The sequence below is a fragment of the Caretta caretta genome, chromosome 2 (genome assembly GCF_965140235.1).
Source record: "Caretta caretta isolate rCarCar2 chromosome 2, rCarCar1.hap1, whole genome shotgun sequence".
Taxonomy (NCBI): domain Eukaryota; kingdom Metazoa; phylum Chordata; order Testudines; family Cheloniidae; genus Caretta; species Caretta caretta.
This window is the reverse complement of record NC_134207.1, coordinates 267764575-267789075: the sequence shown is the minus strand read 5'-3', so window position 1 is coordinate 267789075 and position 24501 is coordinate 267764575. Positions and strand designations below refer to the sequence as shown.

Below are 24501 nucleotides of genomic sequence, written 5' to 3'. Positions count from 1 at the left end.
CAAAAATAACTAAGGGAAATGGTTACAATAGACTGTCCCTAAAATGGTAGTCTTTAGTGTAAACTAAACTTACCTGTGTTCCCTTCTAGAGTGATAGCCTTGGCTGAGATGACTGCATGTTGGAGGGACATGGCTAAAATCCAATCAATCCCACTTATATGGCAAGATGAAACAGGGTTCACTTAGACAAGTCATGGGGCATCCATGTTGTAGCTGGAGTCCTTAACAGTTTAGTGCAGGTCTGCCTTCAGTGTCTGGTTGACTAAAGAATGTACTGCTTTGTGGGATAATTTTAAGGGCTGCCTAATGTTCAGGTTGTTCAGTCTGTCAAAATGACATCAGAATTCAGTCTGAATTAGTGATTTTGTGGGTAGAAGTAAAAATGCAAGTAAAACCGATCAAATTAAATTGGAGCCTTTAACCTCTAGGTTGCTGGCTTGAATCTAAACCAGGTTTGTGATGCTTGGGTGCTGCTATCTGCTGGATAGCAACTGGTGACTGTCCTTACTCTGAGGGATGGTTCCTTCAGGCCATGGTTGATGCAGTTTTCCATGTCGGTGTGAGGAAGCGTGCTTTAATGCCACTGGTGCTTTGCCAGTTTGGTGTTTAACTAGGATCTTTCACAAGAACTAAATATACTCAAACTTAGAGAGACCCTGATGTTCAGTTGCCTTTTTATTCTGAAACTCTTGGCATATAGTCTGGTAGCCTGATTTCAGAAGTGCTGGCACCTGCAACTCCTGCTGACATCAGCAGCAAATTTGAAAATTGGGCTGTAGATATGCAACCCTTCCCACTGTCATCCCCCTCATTTATACTAACAGGACCTAATCCTCCTTGTCTTTAGGCAGCCTGGGAATGATGGTATTAGAAGAGGATTATGACCCCTGCAAGAGACTTGCACATAAATGAATAGATATTAACTAGCAATTCAGGCACTAGAAATTATGAAAGTTGGCAAGCATCAACTTCGAAAACATAAGTAGATTTTGTTTAAATCTCATGAATTTTCATGCTGACTTAAAATATAGTGAAATGAATCTCTAGCAGTTCAGAGTTCTTTTTACTCAGTAGTTTTGCTTTAAAACTCTCACCATGGCAACATGTCACTGCAAAGGCAGTCTTCTCCAAGTTCCAGCTGAACTGGAAATCCTGACCGCTTTCTTTAACATACCAGTGTAAGTAGATCAGAATATTTCATCCTTTGTTAAAACTAATCTGGTTTAATTTTGTAATGGAGCTGCTGAATGAAAGTTTTATGTATGTTGTAACTTGGTGTTTGTAGCAAAAGTGAATACCATACTTCTTGACACCAGGGAAGGGCAAAAGTACTTCAGAATGAGCTCATAGTCCTTTCTGTATAAATCTTAAATTATTATTATTTTTTAAAACAGGTCTATCTCTAGGGGAGTAGGGTCCATATCCACCTTCCTCAGATTATTTCTTGTTGAGGGTAATTTGCAAAGTTCCATGGACCATTAGGATTCTGTATAGCCACAGTTTGTAACTTGGAAACAGAAAGTAGCATTAAACCCTATGTTATGATAGCATCTGGAAGAGGCTCACCATGTCAGGGACCCATTGTGCTAGGTGCTGTACAAACATATAGAAAACTATATCCCCTGTCTCAAAGCACTGACAGTCTAAAAGAGAAGACGTAACAGTTACCTGAGACAAACGAGCAAGTTCAGGTGTGGGAGACAGGTTAACAAATAGGATGTGTGCATTTCTTAGCCAATCAAGAGCAGCATGTGCAATTTGCCAACGGCCTAGCCATTATCAGTTTACTGTGTATTAGAGAGGTGAGCTTTGGGGTGTGGGTGTGGGACTTAAAGCCACTTCCATATCCTCCTACATGGATTTTTACTAGAAGCTTTTCTCACTTGCAAGGGGCAACATTAGGAGACAATGAATATGCTTGTAGGAGAAGAGGAGAATCTGGCAATTGAGGCTGGCCTTACTAGTGGAGTGAAGGAGCTGACCTTGCAATAAGACTAAGTGTCAGTCAGCGTGGAGCTAAACTAAGTTTCCTTTGAAAGTAAGGATGAGAAGTTTGTGTTTGTGGTGGGAGAAGAGGAGTCGGTAGATGGAGTGATACAGGAACGACACAGTTCTAAGTCAGGAAGATTAACTTAGCATAATGTTGAATGCATTTCAGGGGGGTGAGGTTGGACTCATAGAAGTTGGAGAGGTGATTATATTAGTTAAGGCGTGGGATGATCCAGGCTTGCACCATAGATTAGTCCATTTGGGCAGAGGAAAGTTTGGATTTGGAGATTCTGTGCTGGAAGAAGAATGGATGTATGAGTCAAGAGAGGACCAAGTCAAAGAGAGGAAGCAAAGATTAAGGGCTTGAGTAACAGTGATGGTAGCGGTGTTCTTCATTGTGAAGTGGGGAGGAAGGTTTCAGGAGCTCCAATTTGGCTATTAAGTTTTAGTTGATCAGTGGCTCTGAGGACATGTTAGAAAGGCATGCAGAGATTTTAATTTGGCTGAAAGGAAGAGATTAAGGACATAAGAACAGCCATACTGGGTCATAGAATCATAGAATATCAGGGTTGGAAGGGACCTCAGGAGGTCATCTAGTCCAACACCCTGCTCAAAGCCTGACCTTAAAAACTTCTAAGGAAGGAGATTCTACCACCTCCCTAGGTAACGCATTCCAGTGTTTCACCACCCTCCTAGTGAAAAAGTTTTTCCTAATATCCAACCCTAAACCTCCCCCACTGCAACTTGAGACCATTACTCCTTGTCCTGTCCTCTTCTACCACTGAGAATAGTCTAGACCATCCTCTCTGGAACCACCTCTCAGGTAGTTGAAAGCAGCTATCAAATCCCCCCTCATTCTTCTCTTCTGCAGACTAAACAATCCCAGTTCCCTCAGCCTCTCCTCATAAGTCATTTGTTCCAGACCCCTAATCATTTTTGTTGCCCTTCGCTGGACTCTCTCCAATTTATCCACATCCTTCTTGTAGTGTGGGGCCCAAAACTGGACACAGTACTCCAGATGAGGCCTCACCAATGTCGAATAGAGGGGGACGATCACGTCCCTCGATCTGCTGGCTATGCCCCTACTTATACATCCCAAAATGCCATTGGCCTTCTTGGCAACAAGGGCACGCTGCTGACTCATATCCAGCTTCTCGTCCACTGTCACCCCTACGTCCTTTTCTGCAGAACTGCTGCCTAGCCATTCGGTCCCTAGTCTGTAGCAGTGCATTGGGTTCTTCCGTCCGAAGTGCAGGACCCTGCACTTATCCTTATTGAACCTCATCAGATTTCTTTTGGCCCAATCCTCCAATTTGTCTAGGTCCCTCTGTATCCTATCCCTGCCCTCCAGCGTATCTACCACTCCTCCTAGTTTAGTATCATCCGCAAATTTGCTGAGAGTGCAATCCACACCATCCTCCAGATCATTTATGAAGATATTGAACAAAACCAGCCCCAGGACCGACCCCTGGTGCACTCCACTTGACACCGGCTGCCAACTAGACATGGAGCCATTGATCACTACCCGTTGAGCCCGACAATCTAGCCAGCTTTCTGCCCACCTTATAGTGCATTCATCCAGCCCATACTTCTTTAACTTGCTGACAAGAATACTGTGGGAGACCGTGTCAAAAGCTTTGCTAAAGTCAAGAAACAATACATCCACTGCTTTCCCTTCATCCACAGAACCAGTAATCTCATCATAGAAGGCGATTAGATTAGTCAGGCATGACCTTCCCTTGGTGAATCCATGCCGACTGTTCCTGATCACTTTCCTCTCATGTAAGTGCTTCAGGATTGATTCTTTGAGGACCTGCTCCATGATTTTTCCGGGGACTGAGGTGAGGCTGACTGGCCTGTAGTCAGACCAATGGTCCATCTATCCCAGTATCCTGTCTCTGACAGTGATCAATGGCAGGTGCTTCAGAGGGAATGAACAGAATGGGTAGTTGTCCACTCTCAGCTTCTGGCAAACAGGCTAGGGACACTCAGAGCATGGGTTTGCATCCCTGACCATCTTGGCTAATAGTCATTGATGGACATATCCTCCAGAAATTTATCCAATTCTTTTTTGAACTCTGTAATAGTTTTGACCTTCACAACATCCCCTAGCAGTGAGTTCCACAGGTTTACTGCGATGTGTGAAGAAGTATTTCCTTTTGTTCATTTTAAACTTCCTGCCAGTTAATTTCAGATGGTGACCCCTAGTTCTTGTGTTATGTGAAGGAGTAAATAACATCTCCTTATTCACTTTCTCCACACCAGTCAAGATTTTATTAGACCTCTATCATATCCCCTCTTAGTCGTCTCTTTTCCAAGTTGAAAATTTCCAGTCTTTTTAATCTCTCATCATAGGGAAGCTGTTCCATACTCCTTCTCATTTTTGTTGCCCTTCTCTGTACCTTTTCCAATTCTAATATATCTAGGGCCTTACATGAATCGTGGGATGATTGTCAAATAATTGCTGCTGAGTTGCGGACAAGACATGGAAAATTGTGGAAAAGTAATAGTGGACATTTTATTAATTGTGGTAATTTGGAAAAATCAGAGAAGACCTGTTTAAGAAAAATTTGTTGGAAGAATATAAACACTCAGTTTTTATGTTATGCCTGCTAATTTTTTTGATAACCAGACATTCTGCTGCAACTATATTACAATCATTAATGCATGGGGTAGACAGCAGGATCCCTGGCTGCCTGCTGGGCTGACAGTGGGATAAATGGGGTTCTACTGTACTAATAGGGAAAAAAGTGTGTTGCAAACCTCAAAATGTATGCAAAATTGTGGACTCTGCAAAGTAAGCTAATTAAAATCAAAATTGAGGTGGAAGCCTGATATTGTGGGATCAGCAATATTACAAATTAAGTGGGGCCTTAAAAATATATTTTTCTTGAGATGGGGCAACCAGATCTGTACACAGTATTCAAGATGTGGGCATATTGTGGGTGTATATAGAGGTATATATATTATGATATTTTCTGTCTTGAAAAGTGAAGTTTGGAATAGCCTTCCGAGGGAAGCAGTGGGGGCAAAAGATCTATCTGGCTTTAAGATTAAACTTGATAAGTTTATGGAGGAGATGGTGTGATGGGATAACATGGTTTTGGTAATTAAATATTCATGGTAAATAGGCCCAATGGCCTTTGATGGGATATTAGATGGGGTGGGATCTGAGTTACCCAGGAAAGAATTTTCTGTAGTATCTTGCTGGTGAATTTGCCCATATGCTCAGGGTTTAGCTGATCACCATATTTGGGGTCGGGAAGGAATTTTCCTCCAGGGCAGATTGGAAGAGGCCCTGCTTAGTTTGTTTAAGAGCCTTTGGTGAGTTACCTTGTCAAAGGCTTTCTGGATGTCCAAGTATACTATATCCCCTGTATCACCTTTGTCCACATGTTTGTTGACCCTCTCAAAGAATTCTAATAGATTGGTGAGGCAAGATTTCCCTTTACAAAAGCCATGTTGATTCTTCTCCAACACATCATGTTCATCTATGTGTCTGATAATTCTGTTGTTGACTATAGTTTTAACTGGTTTACCTGGTATTGAAGTTAGGCTTACTGGCCTGTAATTGCTGGGATTGCCTCTGGAGCCTTTTAAAAAAAAAAAAAAAAAAAAAAAAAAATTGGCTTCATATTAGTAATCCTCCAGGCGTTTGCTAGTTACTCTTCAAATTCTTTTTTGGCCTGCCTAATTATGCTTTTACACTTGATTTGCCAGAGTTTATGCTCCTTTCTATTTTCCTCAGTAGGATTTAACTTCCAATTTTTAAAGGATGCCTTTTTGCCTCTAACTACTTCTTTTTACTTTGTCTTTTAGCCATGGTGGCACTCCTTTGGTCCTCTTACAGTGTTTTTAAATTTTGGGTATACATTTAATTTGAGCCTCTTCTGGTGTTTTTTTTTTTTTAAACATTTCCATGCAGCTTGCAGGCATTTTCCTTTGGGACTGTACCTTCTAATTTTCGTTTAATGAGGTTTTTTTAGCCTCATTTTTGAGTAGTTCTCCTTTCTGAAGTTAAATGTTACTTGTGGTGGGGTTCTTTGGTTCCCCACCACAGGGATGTTAAATTTAATTATATTATGGTTGCTGTTACCAACCGGTTCAGCTGTATTCAACTCTTGGACCAGATCCTGTGCTCCATTTAGGACTAAATCAAGAATTACCTCTCCTCTTGTGGGTTCCAGGACTAGCTACTCCAAGAAGCTGTCATTTATGGTGTCAAGAGGCTTCATCTCTGCATCCCATCCTGAGGTGACATGAACCCAGTCATAAGGTAGAGAACATAAGGAACATAAGAACAGCCATACTGGGTCAGATCAAAGGTCCATCTAGCCCAGTATCCTGTCTCTGACAGTGGCCAATGCCAGGTGTGCTCCGGAGGGAATGAACAGAACAGGTAATCATCAAGTGATCCATGCCCTGTCGCCCATTCCCAGCTTCGGGCAAACAGGCTAGGGACACCATCCTGCCCATCCTGGCTAACAGTCATTGATGGACCTATCCTCCATGAACTTATCTAGTTCTTTTTTGCACCCCGTTATAGTATTGGCCTTCACAACATCCTCTGGCAAAGAGTTCCGTAGACTGAGGGAGAGAGACGTGAGTCTCTGCTCAAGAGAGATGAGAGCTGGAAGCCAGAAATCTTTAATTGGGGGGGGGGGGGGGATAGTTGAAATCCCCCATTTTTATTGAGTTTTCTATTTTTATAGCCTCTCTAATCTTTCTGAGCATTTCATAATCACCATCACCTCCTTGTCAGGTGGCTGGTAGTATATCCCTATTGCTATATACTTATTATTCAAGCATGGACTTTCTAGCCATAGATTTTTCTGTGGTACAGTTTGGTTCATTTAAGATTTGTACTATATTTGACCCTATGCTTTCTTTCTCATATAGTGCTATTCCCCCACAAGCATGACCTATTCTGTCATTCCGATATTTTGTAGGTATTATTGTGTCCCATTGAAAAAACGAGGAGTCCTTGTGGCACCTTAGAAACTAACACATTTATTTGGGCATAAGCTTTCGTGGGCTAGAACCCACTTCATCAGATGCATTGATTATTATCATTCCACCAAGATACTGATTTTGTGCATTGGTGACCTAAATATGGTAGTTAATGTCTTGTTCGTGGATAGGATCATTCAGAGAGAGGGTGTAGAGGAAGAATAGTGTGTCAAAAATGGATCCCCGAGAAAGTAGTACCGTTCCCGGGAAATTGGTATATATATTTTGACACTATTTATATCGTAAGATTTAATTTCCTCTTTGGTGTGAAATCTTTTAATATTTCTAAATGTTCCTTGATACCTGTCTAGTGACTATAGTGAAGAAAAGCTTCTTGATGTTCATAACATGACTGAATGATGAGAGCTTTCTCGTTTGGGTCCAGTTACTAATGATTACTTAATGGTAACCAAAATGGTCATTTGTTCAGTTTAGCTATAAACGAATAAACTGAAGCAGCTAGCTATTAAAAATTACAATCCTGGATTTGGCTCAGACTGTGCAGTGTGTGCTGTATTGCGAAACAATCGGATCAAATACAACTGAGATTACAGTAACCTGGGCTGTGTGATTGGGCATTAATTTCTTAATCAGCGCTGTATCCACTGAATTATCTTCCTCTGGTATTTTTGCTGTTGGCTAGCCACAAGGAAGGCAGTCTGGTCAGTAAAATAATTTGTGTTTATCTCTGAGTTCTTGGTGTCCAGTAAGTAGTATGGTATCTGGGACACCAACAGGCTGGCTGACCTGCCTCTATACTAATATTTGATTACAGGGGTAAGAAGGCTTTCTGTTAGCAAAAAGAAAAGGAGTACTTGTGGCACCTTAGAGACTAACAAATTTATCTGAGCATAAGCTTTTGTGAGCTACAGCTCACTTCATCGGATGCATCTGATCTGTTAGCACTACTTCTGAAATCTCAGTATTACTTCTGTATTCTATGTTGGTGTCCGTTCAGTGTTGGTTAGTTATGTTGGACCTACTGTCTTACTATTATATGCAGTGTAGTTGTAGCCGTGTCTCTCATATATCCTAGGACCGACAAGGTGGGTGAGGTAGTATCTTTTATTGGACCAACTTCTATCCTGAAGAAGAGCTCTGTGTGGCTCGAAAGCTTCTCTCTCACCAATGGAAGTTGGTCCAGTAAAAGATATTACCTCACCTACCTTGTGACTCTACTTTCTCACTGTTAGTTGAAGATGGCATCTGTTCTCCTTCTTCCAAAAAAAGTTACTTTTATTACTCAGGATAACTAACCTTATTTCCTTCCAAAGGCCTCCTTGATCCTCTTTCAGGTAACCACTGAACCAAGTGTTGCTTAACAGGTTGCTGTTACTTGGCACATGCAGCTAATATTAGTGGTAAGCTCCTCAGATACTGGTACCAAACGCCTACATCCAGAACTAACTTCCATTTTGAGCAGGAATCTTCTTCAGGATGCAGGAAGCTTTTCTTGGGAGAACTTTTCTTCCTCCATTATATAAAAACTTGATTTATGTAGTCATGAGTCTCCTTGCAATTTTTTGGACTTCATTTTCCCTAGATGGAATCAAATTCTCTGCAATCCATGGCTGCAAAAGGGCATTGGTATTGGATGCTGCTTCTTTACCAGCACGTTTGAGGGACAGCTTTTCTATTCAGATCCTTCCTTACTGAAACTTGGTTGCTTCAAACATCTCTCTGGTACACCTGATTATCTTGAGAAGGTGGCACTCTTGAGCCCTGCTGGTTAAAAGGCCCTTGGCTATTGGTGCCTTTCCCTACGTTTCACCTATGGTGGGAAATAGTGAAAGAGGGAGAGTTAAGTGTAGATGAGGCTTATTTAAAGGTCATAAGTTATGTGAGGCAAATAAGGAAAGGAAATCCTGTCCTGGAGACCTTCCACTGCTGCACAAATCTCCGTGTAATGAAAATGCTTGAAGGTAGCACTCCAGTTTCTCAATAGATGTGGAACCCAGAATTTCTGGCTTGACCCCTAAACCTGTTACCAAGCAGTCCTCCCATCCCTGCATAGGGCTAATGCAAAAGCTACAGATAGAACTGGTGTTCTCTTCAGAGTCTAATCCATATTTCCCCCATCCCTCCTTGGCTTGAATACATGGTTTAAAAACAAGCTGGTTTAGGAGACTTTGCAGAAAATTTCATTTAGTTCTTCCAGAAGAGTGGATTTTTGGGTGGCTGTCCTGAACCATCTTTACCAAAATATTTCTGCAGCTTCTGGAAAATCTGCGCAAATAAAAAAGGAGGAAGCTTTAAAGTAAGGAGCATCTGTCAAAATAGAGCTGACCGCCTGCAACAGATCAGGAAAGCAGAGGCTGGGTAAAGAAAAGAAGAATACCTGTTTCAAAAGGTCACTACCAAAGTGTTTTTCTTCCACTAATCCCTTCTATGGACGGGGTGGGCTTCATGTCGGAAAACATTTGGCACTATGAAAATATTGTGCTTGGGCAGCTGCTTGGCTATTTGATGCTGCCTGGTTTTGTGAACCAGGTTCACCTCTCTCTGTCCATTGGTGTGTGTCAAACAGCTTGGTTAGAGCACCTCAGCAAAAAGGCCATTATCGTGCATAAGCAGGAAGCATGGACATTTCCAAAGAATATTGTCTAGTTTTTCCACACGTTGAAAATCGGTCCGCTTAAGAGGTTCTTAATTCCATGGTCTGACTTCTGGACTGAGTTGGATTGTGAATCTCAAACCCAGGTCTACAGATCCCCAGGTAGTCCTCAGACCTCTGCCACCTCCTATCAACTCACTGGTACCATCAGGGAGTATGGGCTGGTGGCCATAGACACCTCCCACAAAGCTTCTGATTGACAGAGTTGTCTGGCCTCTCTGGCTCAGACTCACTACTTAAGCCAGAAAGGGGGGTGGGGGTTGGGACATAGGACATTATCTAAGCAACTAGGCTGGCTGCTATCTTGGACCCTGCCTTCTTGCCTGACTCCTGAGTCCTGCATTGTTCCTGATTCCTGCCTTCCTGTCCTGTTCTTGGTTCTTGCCCTCCTGTCTTGTTCCTGATCCCTGCTTTACACTCCTGGCTACTGACTCTGGCTCTGACCCTTGGTTTGACTCCTGACTCAGTCATCCGCTCTGACCTCTGGTTCCAGTACCTGATTCTTGCTCTGACCATTTTCTCTGACCAATAGGTCTGACCGCCTTCATCCCACTCTACAACACATTTAAACTTAAAGTCTAAACTTGACTGAGTTACTTCTTCCAATGGAGAGGAAAGAAAAGCTATAGCCAAACACTCTAGAAGTGACATCTTCTAGATTTGAGATCTTCTAATGTACTGTCAGCTTCATCCAGGTCTTCTCATGCAGGAGTGGAAACAGTAAATTGAATTTGCACAAGAATGCATCATACATTTGGAGGTAGTCCCTGTGCAGAAAACATAATCACTGTATTTCTAGCATAAACACTTGATTTAAGCGCTTATTGAGTTCAAGAATGAGGAAGGGGCCCTGGTAAGGAATAGTGGCTTTTGAAGTGGAAGCAGTTTCTCTTGTCTGCCAAGTTGCTGTTGCAGACGACATGTAGCTACTACTACTTTTGGTGAAGGCCTTTCACCTATGGTGAAGAAATATGGTGGGTAGCATTAAGGTGAAGGCAGTGGGTTTCATGACCATTCTGTATGGCTTAATGGGTCAGGGTTTACAAAAGTCTGGACTAACACCATAATTAGAACCCTACCAAATTCCAAGCCATGAAAAATGCGTCATGGACTGTGAAATCTGGTCTCCCCCCGTGAAATCTGGTCTGCTTTTACAGATTTCATGGGGGGAGACCAGTGTTTCTCAAACTGGGGGTCCTGACCCAAAAGGGAGTTGCAGGGAGGTCATAAGGCTATTTTGGGGGGAGTGTGTCACAGTATTGCCACCCATACTTCTGTGCTGCCTTCAGAGCTGAGCGGCTGGAGAGCAGCAGCTGTTGGCTGGGTGCCCAGCTCTGAAGGCAGCGCCCTGCCAGCAGCAGTGCAGAAGGATGGTGTTGCCACCCTTACAATATCACTCTTACTTCTGCGCTGCTGCCTGCGTAGCTGGGCGGCTGGAGAGTGGCAACTGCTGACTGAGGGTCCAGCTCTGCAGACAGCAGCGCAGAAGTAAGGGTGGCAATACCATACCCTGCCATCCTTACTTCTGCGCTGCTGCTGGCGACGGCGCTGCCTTCCTTCAGAGCTGGGCTCCTGGCCAGCAGCCCAGCTCTGAAGGCAGCGCCACCGCCAGCAGCTGCGCAGAAGTAAGGGTAGCAGTACCACAACTCTCCCTACAATAACCTTGTGACCCCCCCCAACTGTTTGTGTCAAGACCCCTGCTATTATAGCACCATGAAATTTCAGATTTAAATAGCTGAAATAATGAAATTTATGATTTTTAAAATCGTATGACTGTGAAATTAATGAAAATGAACTGTAAATTTGGTAAGGCCCTACCCATTGGACTAGATGGTTTACAAACATTAAAAGACACTAAACTCATGGGGATAGGTGTCATCTAATTTAAATGACTAGTTATGATCTTTCGTGGGGTGGGGTGTAGGGAATCCTTATTTTCACCCTGCCTCACCTGGTTTTCTGCGGTGGTGGGATGTTTCTTTAGTAGGTGGCATGAACAACGGTAGTACTACTACCTGAGCATACCATAGTTTTTTCCTAACCAGACTACAAAGGCAGCTGCTGTCAAGGAAGAACGAACCCTGGTGTGAGAAGTGAGGGAAGCAATTGTCTACCTGAGCACTAAGGATCTGAAAAATATCTTGCAACACCCTTTAATATAGAGATGAATTGTTAACACATAATTGTTTGAAATATGGATATAGTTTTGTGACTGTAATACATTAAGAATAAATATATCTTGGTTTACCAAATCTACCCTATATGTGTCACCAGGTACAGTATTATTATAGCTTTGCATTAGTGGAGATGGTGTTCATTCTCATTTGGTCTGTTCTACATTAATGCAGTTTTTAGTGTTTTATTTTAACATTATGTTTGAATTACACCACTAATTACTGTTACCACAGATATAGCACATTTCCATTAACGTAAACCCCCATCTAGCAAGACTAAGACTGTAAATTCCCTCCGGTAGGGATCCACTAAATTCTGGCTAAGTTCCTTTCCTACCCTCATCGGCACAGTATCTGAGAGCCTTCTGGTAGTGATTTAAATGACATGACTAGTGTGTCGTTTGGTTCGTTTTTCTCACTCTCCCCAAAGGGAGAATTGTGTGTGCAGTGTAGTATCATCTTATTTGTTATACAGTAGATATTGTTTGCAGCAACACCTTGTAAGACCAACCACTGCTTACGAGCAACATTTCCCCTGGGAACACTTTCTCTACTGTGAATTGTGTAGGAGAAGGGGGGAGAGCTATAGTTCAGTGGTTTGAGCATTGGCCTGCTAAACCCAGGGTTGAGAGTTCAATCCTTGAGGGGGTCATTTAGGGATCTGGGGCAAAAATTGGGGGTTGGTCCTGCTTTAAGCAGGGGGTTGGACTAGATGACCTCCTGAGGTCCCTTCCAGCCCTGAAATTCTATGATTCTATTCTGTTCTAATTATTGACACTCCCCATAACAGCAACAGCTGCTTTGGAGCAACATAGCAAAAGGGCACCGCTTTGTTGCTACTAATGAGCGTCTACTGTAGTGTTTTAAAATTCTTCTTATATGTACATGTTGCTATGTGTTTATACTAGGGAAGTCAAGGTCAAAAGTGTGTCATAAGATCATACTGTTTGACTGGAAAGCACCTAGCAAGTTTCGGATGCTGTAAATGGTGTGCCTGCCCTGGAGAAACCTCTTCTGGGCTAGTGTGGCTCTGTCTTGGTCATCCTCAGTTTCCCTTCACAGAGGCTTTCTTCCTCAATATTATGCTGTTTTATTATCCTATACTGTCTGAATAAAAATAAAGGCTTCAGAGTCCAAATTGCACCTCTACCTGACTGGAGGAGTTGTCTTTTTATTCCCTGGGAGTCTTCTGTCTGCTCTAGCTCACGGTTCTCCTCCAAGCTGGAGTGTTAATTCAGTCTTCCTTTCCCCTCATAAGAATGGCCATACTGTGTCAGACCAAAGATCCATCTAGCCCAGTATCCTGTCTCTGATAGTGGCCAATGCCAGATGTTTCAGAGGGAATTAATAGAACAGGGAAATTTTGAGCGGTCCATTCCCTGTCATCCAGCTTCAGGCAGTTGGAGGTTTAGGGACACCCAGAGTGTAGGATTTCATCCCTGGCCATCTTGGCCTATAGCCATTGAGGGATGTATTATACATGAATTTATCTAGTTCTTTTTTGAACCTGTTACAATTTTGGCCTTCACAACATCTCCTGGCAGAGAGTTCCACAGGTTGACTGTGTGTTGTGTGAAGACTTACTTCCTAATGTATGTTTTAAACCTGCTGCCTATTAATTTAATTGGGTAACCCCTAGTCCTTGTGTTATGTGAAGATGTAAATAACTCTTCCCTATTCACTTTCTCCACCCCATTCATGATTTTATAGACCTTTGTCATATCCCCCCTCACTTAGTCATCTCTTGTCTAAGCTGAAAAATTCTCATATGAAACTGTTCCATACCCCAATCTTTTTCGTTGCTCTTCTTTGCATCTTTTCCAATTCTAATTTATATTTTTTGAGATGAGGATACCAAAACTGCATGCTGTATTCAACATGTGGGGTTACCAGGGACTTATATACTTCAGGCTAAGAAAGGTTGTGTTTCCCAAATTTTAAAAAAAAAAAAGTTTTTGTGCCTAGTCAGGCTAACCTGCTGGAGAGAGATCACCCCCATTTGTCAGCTAGATGTCTCTAATCTCTCTCCCCTGTTCAACTTCCTCTTTCTGTTTAAATAAGGAAGTCCAAGGTGGAGCAGGCAATCTCCTTGATTATCCCAGGCTGTGAGCTCCTGGCTGACTTTTAAAGGGCTAGTACACTCCTTCACAGACCCTATATATAAAGTGATACTAGGACATGTCTTCAATTGTTGTAAAATGGTGCAGCTTTATTAAAATCTGTGAAGTTGTGCTGAAGATCTGGCCCACTATGTGCAGGGGTGCTGTGAGAACCACAAGTTGGAATTTATTGGTTCAGTTAATGTCTTAACTTTGATGTGAAATAATTGTAGCTTTTGAAAGAACATTCCATATATTTTCCTAAACCGGTTCAGATTGGTTTCCCTTAGACGTGGGCAAGTCTGATAAAAGTGAAACAGCTATCTAAAGCACCACAACAAATTCTACTGTCCATGAAGTTGGAATTATGGAAAATGTCCTTCAGCTTTGGGGTGGAATGACATAAGTTGTGATGCCTTTTTATTCCTACCTCTTGTCTGAACAGAAATAAACAATTGTTCATGTTTAGTTGTCTCAATTGAGGGATTACTAACATAAAAATAAGAGAACTGCCATGTGAAAGATCTTAGAATCCTTTGGGTAATAGCTTTACTAATTAGTGACTGAGATAAACCATGCCACCAATATTTCAGTGCCCTTTAGCGCTCGCTGGCGTTTCATCAATTGATCATCTGATCCCATTCCTGCCCTTTGTGATGGGAGATGGAGTGCGGGTATTCCTTAGTTATGCCAAAAATGCAATTCTGAAAGAGATCCAAAGCGTCTCATATACCTGGTTGCACAACCCTTTGGGACAATGCGGATGTACAGGACTTTGAGCCCTGCATGTGAGCATGTGGAAAAGATGCTATACAGAGGTATGAAATAATGCAGAGTGGTGCTCAAACTGCTTAAAACTTCCCCAAAATGTTCATAGTGTAGATTGTCACGTGGACACCTCCCTCCTCATTAACGATCCTACATATCTGTGGCAACTTGAAAAATTGTTTACATAGAAAAATAATGCTGGGAAAAGACTTAGTAAGACAGAAAATATCACATAATGTCTCTCTATAAATCCACGGTATGCCCACATCTTGAATACTGCATGCAGATGTGGTCGCCCCATCTCAAAAAGATCTATTGGACTTGGAAAAGGTCAGAAAAGGGCAACAAAAATAATTAGGGGTGTGGAGCTGTCATGGAGTGTGGGGGAGTCAGGGCCCTGCACCCTCCTCTTCCTGTGATTCCCCATGACTCTCAGCCAGCCAGTAGAACGGAAGGTTTATTAGATGACAGGAACACAGTTCCAAACAGAGCTTGTAGGTACAAACAGGACCCCTCAGTCAGGTCCCTCTGGGGGGCAGGGAGCTTAGACCCCAGACTTGGGGCTCCCTCTGTTTCCCCAGACCGCTCTAAACTGAGACCCCCTCCAGCAGTCTCACCTAGCCTCCCCCTGGCTCCTCCTCCAGCCTTAGTCCAGTTTCCTGGGCAAAGGTGTCACCTGGCCCCAACCCCCTTCCTGGCTCAGGTATCATCCCTCAAGTGAAGTCACCCCCTGCTATCCCATCCCCAATGCAGACAGTCCCAGTAAAACTCCCCTGCGACATCCCCAGGTCAGTCCTCCCCACTCCCCGCTCTGTCACAGGAGCGGATGCCGTATGAGAAGAGATTAATAAGACTGGGACTTTTCAGCTTGGAAAAGAGGAGTGAGGGGGAGGGATATGATAGAGATCTATAAAATCATGACTAGTGTGGAGAAAGTAAATAAGGAAGTGTTATTTACTCCTTCCCATAACACAAGAAGTAGGGGCCACCAAATTAATAGGCAGCAAGTTTAAAACAAACAAAAGGAAGTATTTTTTCACACAATGCGCAGTCAAACTGTGGAACTCCTTGCCAGAGGATGTTGTGAAGGCCAAAACTATAACAGGATTCAAAAAAGAACTAGATAAATTCATGGAGGATAGGTCCATCAATGGCTATTAGCCAAGATGGGCAGGGATGGTCGTCTTAGCGACTGTTTGCCAGAAGCTGGGAATGTGCGACAGGGGATGGATCACTTGATGATAACCTATTGTGTTCATTCCCTCTGGGGCCCTTGGCATTGGCCACTGTTGGAAGACCGGATACTGGGCTAGAGGGACCCTTGGTCTGACCCAGGCTGGCCGTTCTTATCTAGTGTGTTTTTAGCTCTCTTTAATGTGTTAAGGGAGGCATTCTTTTCTAAGTGTTGATCACACTCTGTTTACTTTTGTTCTATATCTTCTTTCTTTACATTTGTTTGTTTGCTTCAGCACCATTTGGCCAGACAGCTCTCTCTGGACCCCTAGTTATCAGCCACAGTTTGAGAGCCTCTGGCCTAGAACAAAATAGCTTTAATGTTTTATATTTTTTTCCCGTGGAGGGATTTGGGCTTTTGGGGCAGTTGAGATCAAAGAAACATAATATGATGGATGATTTGAGTTGTATTGAAGACTATCATTCAGTGCAGTTTTCATAGCAAGAAGTTATGGCAAATGTATCTTTGTCAAAGAAAATGGATGAAATTCTGGTTTAATTGAAGTCAGTGGGAAAGCTCCCATTGACTTTAATGGGGCCAAGATATAATCCAGTGATTTCAGTCAATCTAATTTATCAAATCATAACTGTAATATTGCCAGTCCCAAGTGCTCAAAAATAATCAGGCTCCCCAAAATCATGGAACTTCAAAACATCATTTTGTGCTTTTTATTTACATGCCTACTTTTGAATTTTAGAGTACACTTGGATCACATATTCAAGCTCTTCTCTGCAATCATGAGGGCTAGAAACATACTGTTTTTTCAAATGAAAGTGGAGAGACTAACTTACTTGCACAATTCCAGGACCTACGATTCTAAGAAATTTTTTTCTGAGAATCGTGATAAAATTGTGAGTTGCAACACTATTTTGTGTGTGATTTATGTGTCAGGGTTCCTGTCAGCTGCTACATTGCTGTGAATCCTCTGTTCTTTCCTCAAGTTCCAGGTGCCTGTCTTGCAGGACTCCTTCCCTCTGAAGAATGAATGTTAATACTCTGCATGTACTGGCTAGTAGAGTGTACAAGCCATGAGGGTGATATTTTTCTTGATGCTTCTCCTCCCAGAGTACGTCACCACTCAGTTCTCTTATGGTTGCACCAGTGCTGCTGCTTGTGTGCCTTTGTACTAACTTGATTTCTGATAGCTTACGTTCTGATCTTTCATTGCTCTGGTTCAGTTTTATTCTGCACTTAGTCACGAGGTAGCCGTTGTTGGTGAATGGCTGGTATAGGTCATAAGCACCAAGAGTGCCATGTTAGCAACATTTGTTGTTTGACTCTGATGCTGTGTTCTCATGCCATGAAGCATAACCCAGAAGACACAAAATTCCAGTATCAGTTTACCTTTAGTGATGTCTCTTGCAGCTATATTGTATTTCATTTGTTCAGTTTCAATTTAATTTACATTTTGTGTATATGTATTAATTGACAAAATATCGAAACAGCTGATACAGGACTTGGTCAAGAATTAAAGGAGGGTAATATAATTAATGCCAATCAACATGGGTTTATGGAAAATAGATTTTGTCAAACTAACGTAATCTCTTCAGAGATCTATCTTGGTTGATAAAGGTAATAGTGTTGAGATAATAGACTTCTGTGAGGCATTTGACTTGGTTCTGTATGGCGTTTTGATTAAGAAACTAGAATGATACAAAATCAACATGGCACATGTTAAATGATTAAAAACGGGCTAACTGACAAGTCTCCAAATGTAACTGTAAACAGGGAATTTTCACTGAGCGGCTGTGTTTCTAGAGGGGTCCTGCAAAGATTGGTTCTTGGCACTCTGCTGTTAATCATTTTAATCAGTGACCTGCTAGAAAACATAATCATTAGTGACCAAGTTTGTAGATGACACAAAGATAGAGGAAAGTGGTTAATGAAGAAGACAGGTCACTGGCACAGAGTTATCTGGATCATTTAGGCACAAGCAAACAATATGTTTCAGTGCAGCCAAATGTGAAGTCATACATGTAGGAACTAAGAATGCAGGACATGCATATTGGCTGAGAGGGACTCTACCTTGCGAAGCAGTGACTCTCTGAAAGTACTTGGGGTTATGGGGATAATCAGCTGAACATAAGATGATGGTGCAAAGTTGCATGGAAAAGGGTAACATGATCATTGGATGTATAAACATGGGAATATTGAGTAGGTGTAAGAAGGTTATATGGCCTCTGTATTTGGCACTGGTTCAGATGCTACTGAAATATCTTTCCCAGAAGGATGTTGATAAATTGGCAAGGGTTCAGAGGGAAGCCACGAGAATGATTAAAGAACTGGAAAACCTGCTTTATAGTGATACTTGGGGAGTTCGATCTATTTAGGTTAACAAAGAAGTTTAAGGGCTGATTTGATCAGTCTGTAAGTATTTACATGGGGAACAGGGATTTGATGATAGAGGACTCTTCAGTCTACCAGACAAAGGCATACCAAGATTCCAGTAGGTGAAGCCAGACAAATTCAGACTGGAAATGAGGTGCAGATTTTTAACAGTGAGGATAATTAACCACTGGAATAATTTACCAAGGATTGTGGTGGATTCTCCATCACTGCATAATTTTAAATCAACGTTGCATGTTTTTCTAACAAAGATGCTCTAGTTCAAACAGGAATTCATTCAGTGAAATCCTGTGGTGTGTGTTATGCAGGAGGTCAGACTAGATGACCTCAGTGGTTCCTTCTGGCTTTTTTCAAGAATGACTTGAACAGTGCTATCTAGCCTTTTATTAGAGGCTGCTGTACAACTTGCTTCCTAGACTGTTACAGTTAGGGTTCAGGGCTGGGTTAGTAACCTAACGTCTGCTTTAGTTTGTGTTGTCATTGAGGCATAAGCCAAGCGAGAGGGTCCCAGGCCACAGAAATGGGAAAACAGCAAAGTAAAATTTCCAGTGGACTAGTTTGTACAAAGCCATGGACTAAAATTTGGGCTGGCCAGCCCTGATAAAGATCAGTCTCTGTGACACCCAAGTAGTTGATTATAACCTTCGCTTCCTTTTTAATTGTGTATTCATTTATTTTACAGATCAGCAGTTTGTGGAGATTAAGGACACACAAAGGGAACATCTGCTTTTAAGGTATGGAATCATCTCTCATTAAAGATATATTCCATATTTGAAATCCACAAAATTTTGAAGCAGAATCATTGGCGCATACATACTGAAACATCAGTTGGAAAATCGTAGCCATAATATGGTGTGTGGAGACTGCTTAGGCTCCCGCTGGAGTTTAGCCGCAAAGCTGGGCAGGCAGGTCCAGCTGCTTCAGCTGACTGGGGATGAAATAGGGAGTGTAGTCTGGTAGAATCTGTAAGTCCTAATGCTAGGCATTGTGTGTGGGACCCTCCCATGGAAGTCTCTGCAGAATGAATATGCGCTGAAAGCATTTTAACAACATGAAATCCTTCCCTCTTCCTTGGAAGATCTTCAGTTTTCCTTGTTTTGCTCAGGTTCTCAGACTTGAGGCTTCTTTATTGTTTCTGGCATTTGCATCTGCTCAGTTTTAGGTAGCAGAGTCTAAATGTGGTCCAAAGGATGTAATTTCTGGCAGGCTGGACCTCTTCCCTTTTCTTGTTTCTTCTATCAGTTTTTTCCTCCTTTACCGCAGCCTGTCTGGTCTCGTGTTGTGTCATCTGTTTGTTCTGGTGATGCAGAGTTTGAGTGATCCAATTGTACACGATTCTTTTGTGGGGAAGAGGTGAGTCTGACTTAGCTTGACAGCATGTTTGGATGAAGTAATTAACAAACCTTGAGTTTGTCACTACCCTAGGCTCAAATGCCACACTTGTTCTTGAATAACAGAAGGTGCTGTGTAGCCAAACTGCTTCATTGTGGTGCACTGGCTCACGTAGCCAAGGGATGATTAAGGAGGTAAGCATATCTGTTCCATAAGACCCTGTGTGCTTGCATATACTAGCAAATAATTAAGAATAAATAGAATTCTGTAACCATTGACTATTTGCGTTGAGAAGAGCCTAGGCTATAATGTAGGAGTATACATGTGACAATGGCTAATTAAATTGCTAAGTACCTTCATATTGTAAAATGTTACCCATTTTTTTTTTTCAAGCCTCTGCTGTTCCTCAGACTTAGAGGTGTTTGGCTAACGCAGTATGTTTCTTCCTGTCTCCACCCAAATTGTGATAGATACACCAAACAAATCCAGGAAACGTACAAAATTAGTATGAGACGTTGCCATCAAAGTCCATACTTACCTACTGTTAACACCCAATGATACCTGAGATACTTCAGTATATAGAATTAGAACAGGAAATAATTCTGTTAGGTACTAAATGGTAGATGTTGGATTTTTAATGGCAAACCACTGTACTTGGAATGACTAGTTAAAACTGCCCACCCCCTGGAAATTCAGTTATCTCAACTGCATCTTTAAATTGTCCCCACTTCTGTCAGTGTGGAATAAGCTTTATCTTGAATACCTCTTTCTTGGAGGATCTTAACCAGCTACTAGTGTAGAGGTTGGAAAGGTTTGTCTGATTTAATTCACAGTCAAACTTAGGCGTGGTCTGCCCCAGGGGGGCGTAGGAGGGGTCGACCTAAGATACCCAACTTCAGCTACGAGACTAGCGTAGCTGAAGTCGACATATCTTAGGTCAACTTACCTCGCATCCTCATGGCATGGGGTCAACTGCTGTCGTTCTCCCTTCGACTCCGCTTCCGCCTCTCGCCTCGGTGGAGTACAGGAGTCAACGGCAGAGCAATTGGGTATCGATTTATTGCGTCTACACTAGACACGATAAATTGATCCCTGATAGATTGATCACTACCTGCAGATCTGGCGGGTAGTGTAGACATACCCTAAGTAAAGCTTTCCAGCATCCACTCATAACCTGATTTATAAAAGCCAGCTTTAGTGATAGGTTTCAGAGTAGCAGCCGTGTTAGCCCCCAACTAAAACCATCACCTTCAGCCCCCAACTAAAACCTTCCCAACGCATCATCAAGGATCTACAACCTATCCTGAAGGACGACCCATCATTCTCTCAAATCTTGGGAGACAGGCCAGTCCTTGCTTACAGACAGCCCCGCAACCTGAAGCAAATACTCACCAGCAACCATACACCACACCACAGAACCACTAACCCAGGAACCTATCCTTGCAACAAAGCCCATTGCCAACTGTGTCCACATATCTATTCAGGGGACACCATCATAGGGCCTAATCACATCAGCCACACTATCAGAGGTTCGTTCACCTGCACATCTACCAATGTGATATATGCCATCATGTGCCGGCAATGCCCCTCTGCCATGTACATTGGTCAAACTGGACAGTCTCTACGTAAAAGAATAAATGGACACAAATCAGATGTCAAGAATTATAACATTCATAAACCAGTCGGAGAACACTTCAATCTCTCTGGTCACTCGATCTCTGAGCTAAAAGTCGTAATATTACAACAAAAAGACTTCAACAACAGACTCCAACGAGAGACTGCTGAATTGGAATTAATTTGCAAACTGGATACAATTAACTTAGGCTTGAATAGAGACTGGGAGTGGCTAAGTCATTATGCAAGGTAACCTATTTCCCCTTGTATTTTCCTCCCCCCCCCACCCACCCAAGACGTTCTTGTTAAACCCTGGATTTGTGCTGGAAATGGCCCACCTTGATTATCATACACATTGTAAGGAGAGTGGTCACTTTAGATAAGCTATTACCAGCAGGAGAGTGGGGTGGGAGGAGGTATTTTTTCATGCTTTGTGTGTATATAAAAAGATCTTCTACACTTTCCACAGTATGCATCCGATGAAGTGAGCTGTAGCTCATGAAAGCTTGTGCTCAAATAAACTGGTTAGTCTCTAAGGTGCCACAAGTACTCCTTTTCTTTTTCCTTCAGAAGAGCAGCTGAGCTTGGGGCAGCAGGTAGGGTTGAGGGGTTTGGGGAGGAAGTGCCTTATTATGCAATTTTAATATTGGAGGCTGGTCAGTTTTGTCTTAGTACATCATTTCACATTGTCATTCCCAGTAAAAACAGGCTTTAAAGTAAGAGTCCAAGACATTATTTAGAGAGCTAATAAAATTTGAGAGGATGACAAGTTCAAACACATTCTCCCTACTTGCTCCTTTTATGGCTTTGCAAACATATAAAGCACACTGATCTTTTGGCCATCTTCTGTGCTTCCTCTAGGGGTGTGAAATATTGATGTTTCTCAGTGATATGGTGGTATGGCAGACATCTTAAGTAATAAAGAACACTTTTGATTAGAAATGGACTAGTTTATTTTCATTGCCCAACCTGGGAGGAAATCCAAGAAGTAAACAATTGGCACTAATGGTGAAAAGTAACCTGGATTTCTAAAACCTTCGTCTAATAGTCTAACTTGGTGGAAGTAACGTGGAAATTTATGCTTTTTTGGAAATGATTAAAAAGTTAACAGTGGACTAAGATTGCTTGCTTGTCTGGTACATGATACAGTACATATTTATTCAAAATACTGTGCCAAATAATCTGATAGAAGAGGGGTCGGCAACCTGCGGCACGCGTGCCAAAGGCAGCACGCAAGCCGATTTTTAATGGCACACTGCTGCCAGCCAGGGTCCTGGCCGCCTGCCCTGCTCAGCCTGCTGCCTGCCTGAGAGAATGGAACCCACGGCCGGCAGCGGGCTGAGCGGGGCCGGCGGCTGGGACCCCAGCTGGCAGGAGCCGGCGGAACCCCAGACTGGCAGTGGGTGAGCTGGTCTAGGGTTCTGTCCGGCACCTGGCTCAGCCCGCTGACGGTCTGGGGTTCTGGCCACCGTCCCCTTGCCAGCTGGAGTCCCGGCTATCTGCCCTGCTCAGCCTGCTGCCGGCCTGGGATACCAGCCGCTGGCGCTGCTCACCTCACTGCTGGTCTGGGGTTCCAGCCGCCCGGCCCCCTGCCAGCCGGGGTCCGGGCCTCTAGCCCTGCTCAGCCCTCCTGGGGTACTGGCAGCCAGCCCAGGACTCTGCTCCTTGCCTGGGCCCAGCGCTCTGCAGCCCTTTTCAAAAATTACACTACAATTAGCTTAAAAACTTGAAAACTTAAAAGCTTTGTATATTACAGTAATCGTTAAAAAATGCATAATGTTAATAAATACATAGGTTTGATGAAACAAAGTAGTTGTATTTATGTGACTGTGCTTAATTTGTGTTTTTGATGATTTACCTTCTAAAAAAAACTCGCATGTCTCGCACCCCCAGGGGGTGTGTGCACCCCAGGTTAAGAACCACTGCACTAAACTGATAAGATCTGCATTTTAATTTAATTGGAGCTTCTTAAACGTTTTAAAAACCTTGTTTACTTTACATACAATAGTTTAGTTATATAATATAGACTTAGAGAGAGAGACCTTCTAAAAACGTTAAAATGTATTACCGGTACGCAAAACCTTAAATTAGAGTGAATAAATGAAGACTGGACAGGCCTAACAAAGAAAATAACAGAACGCCACTAGCGGTCACCTTCAGCCCCCAACTAAAACCCCTCCAACGCATTATTAAGGATCTACAACCTATCCTAAAGGATGACCCAACACTCTCACAAGTCTTGGGAGACAGGCCAGTCCTTGCCTACAGACAGCCCCGCAATCTGAAGCAAATACTCACCAACAACCACATACCACACAACAGAACTTATCCTTGCAACAAAGCCCGTTGCCAATTGTGCCCACATATCTATTCAGGGGACACCATCACAGGGCCTAATAACATCAGCCACACTATCAGAGGCTCGTTCACCTGCACATCCACCAATGTGATATATGCCATCATGTGCCAGCAATGCCCCTCTGCCATGTACATCGGTCAAACTGGACAGTCTCTACGTAAAAGAATAAATGGACACAAATCAGATGTCAAGAATTATAACATTCATAAACCAGTCGGAGAACACTTCAATCTCTCTGGTCACGCAATCACAGACATGAAGGTCGCTATCTTAAAACAAAAAAACTTCAAATCCAGACTCCAGCGAGAAACTGCTGAATTGGAATTCATTTGCAAATTGGATACTATTAATTTAGGCTTAAATAGAGACTGGGAGTGGCTAAGTCATTATGCAAGGTAGCCTGTTTCTTCTTGTTTTTCCTAACCCCCCCCCCCCCCCCCCAGATGTTCTGGTTTAACTTGGATTTAAACTTGGAGAGTGGTCAGTTTAGATGAGCTATTACCAGCAGGAGAGTGAGTTTGTGTGTGTATGGGGGTGGGGGGGATGTGAGAAAACCTTGATCTATGCAGGAAATAGCCCGACTTGATTATGCAAAGAGTTGTCACTTTGGATGGGCTAGCACCAGCAGGAGAGTGAATTTGTGTGGGGGGTGGAGGGTGAGAAAACCTGGATTTGTGCTGGAAATGGCCCACCTGTTGATCACTTTAGATAAGCTATTACCAGCAGGACAGTGGGGTGGGAGGAGGTATTGTTTCATATTCTCTGTGTGTATATAAAGTCTGCTGCAGTTTCCACGGTAAACATCTGATGAAGTGAGCTGTAGCTCACGAAAGCTCATGCTCAAATAAATTCGTTAGTCTCTAAGGTGCCACAAGTACTCCTTTTCTTTTTGCGAATACAGACTAACACGGCTGTTCCTCTGAAACCTAAATGAAGACTGGGCACACAACTTCTGAAAGGTT

At 42.7% G+C, this 24501-nt stretch overlaps 1 protein-coding gene across 9 annotated transcripts in view; it reads left to right on the top strand.

Annotated features, from left to right (window-relative positions):
* The window catches only part of MAP4 (microtubule associated protein 4), a 274912-nt gene that overhangs the window by 37170 nt on the left and 213241 nt on the right, over positions 1 to 24501 (top strand). For all 9 annotated transcript variants that reach the window (XM_048837267.2, XM_048837273.2, XM_048837274.2 and 6 more), the window contains exon 2: positions 18917 to 18968. The gene's annotated coding sequence lies outside the window, so the exon portion shown is untranslated. The remainder of the gene's footprint in view (positions 1 to 18916; positions 18969 to 24501) is intronic.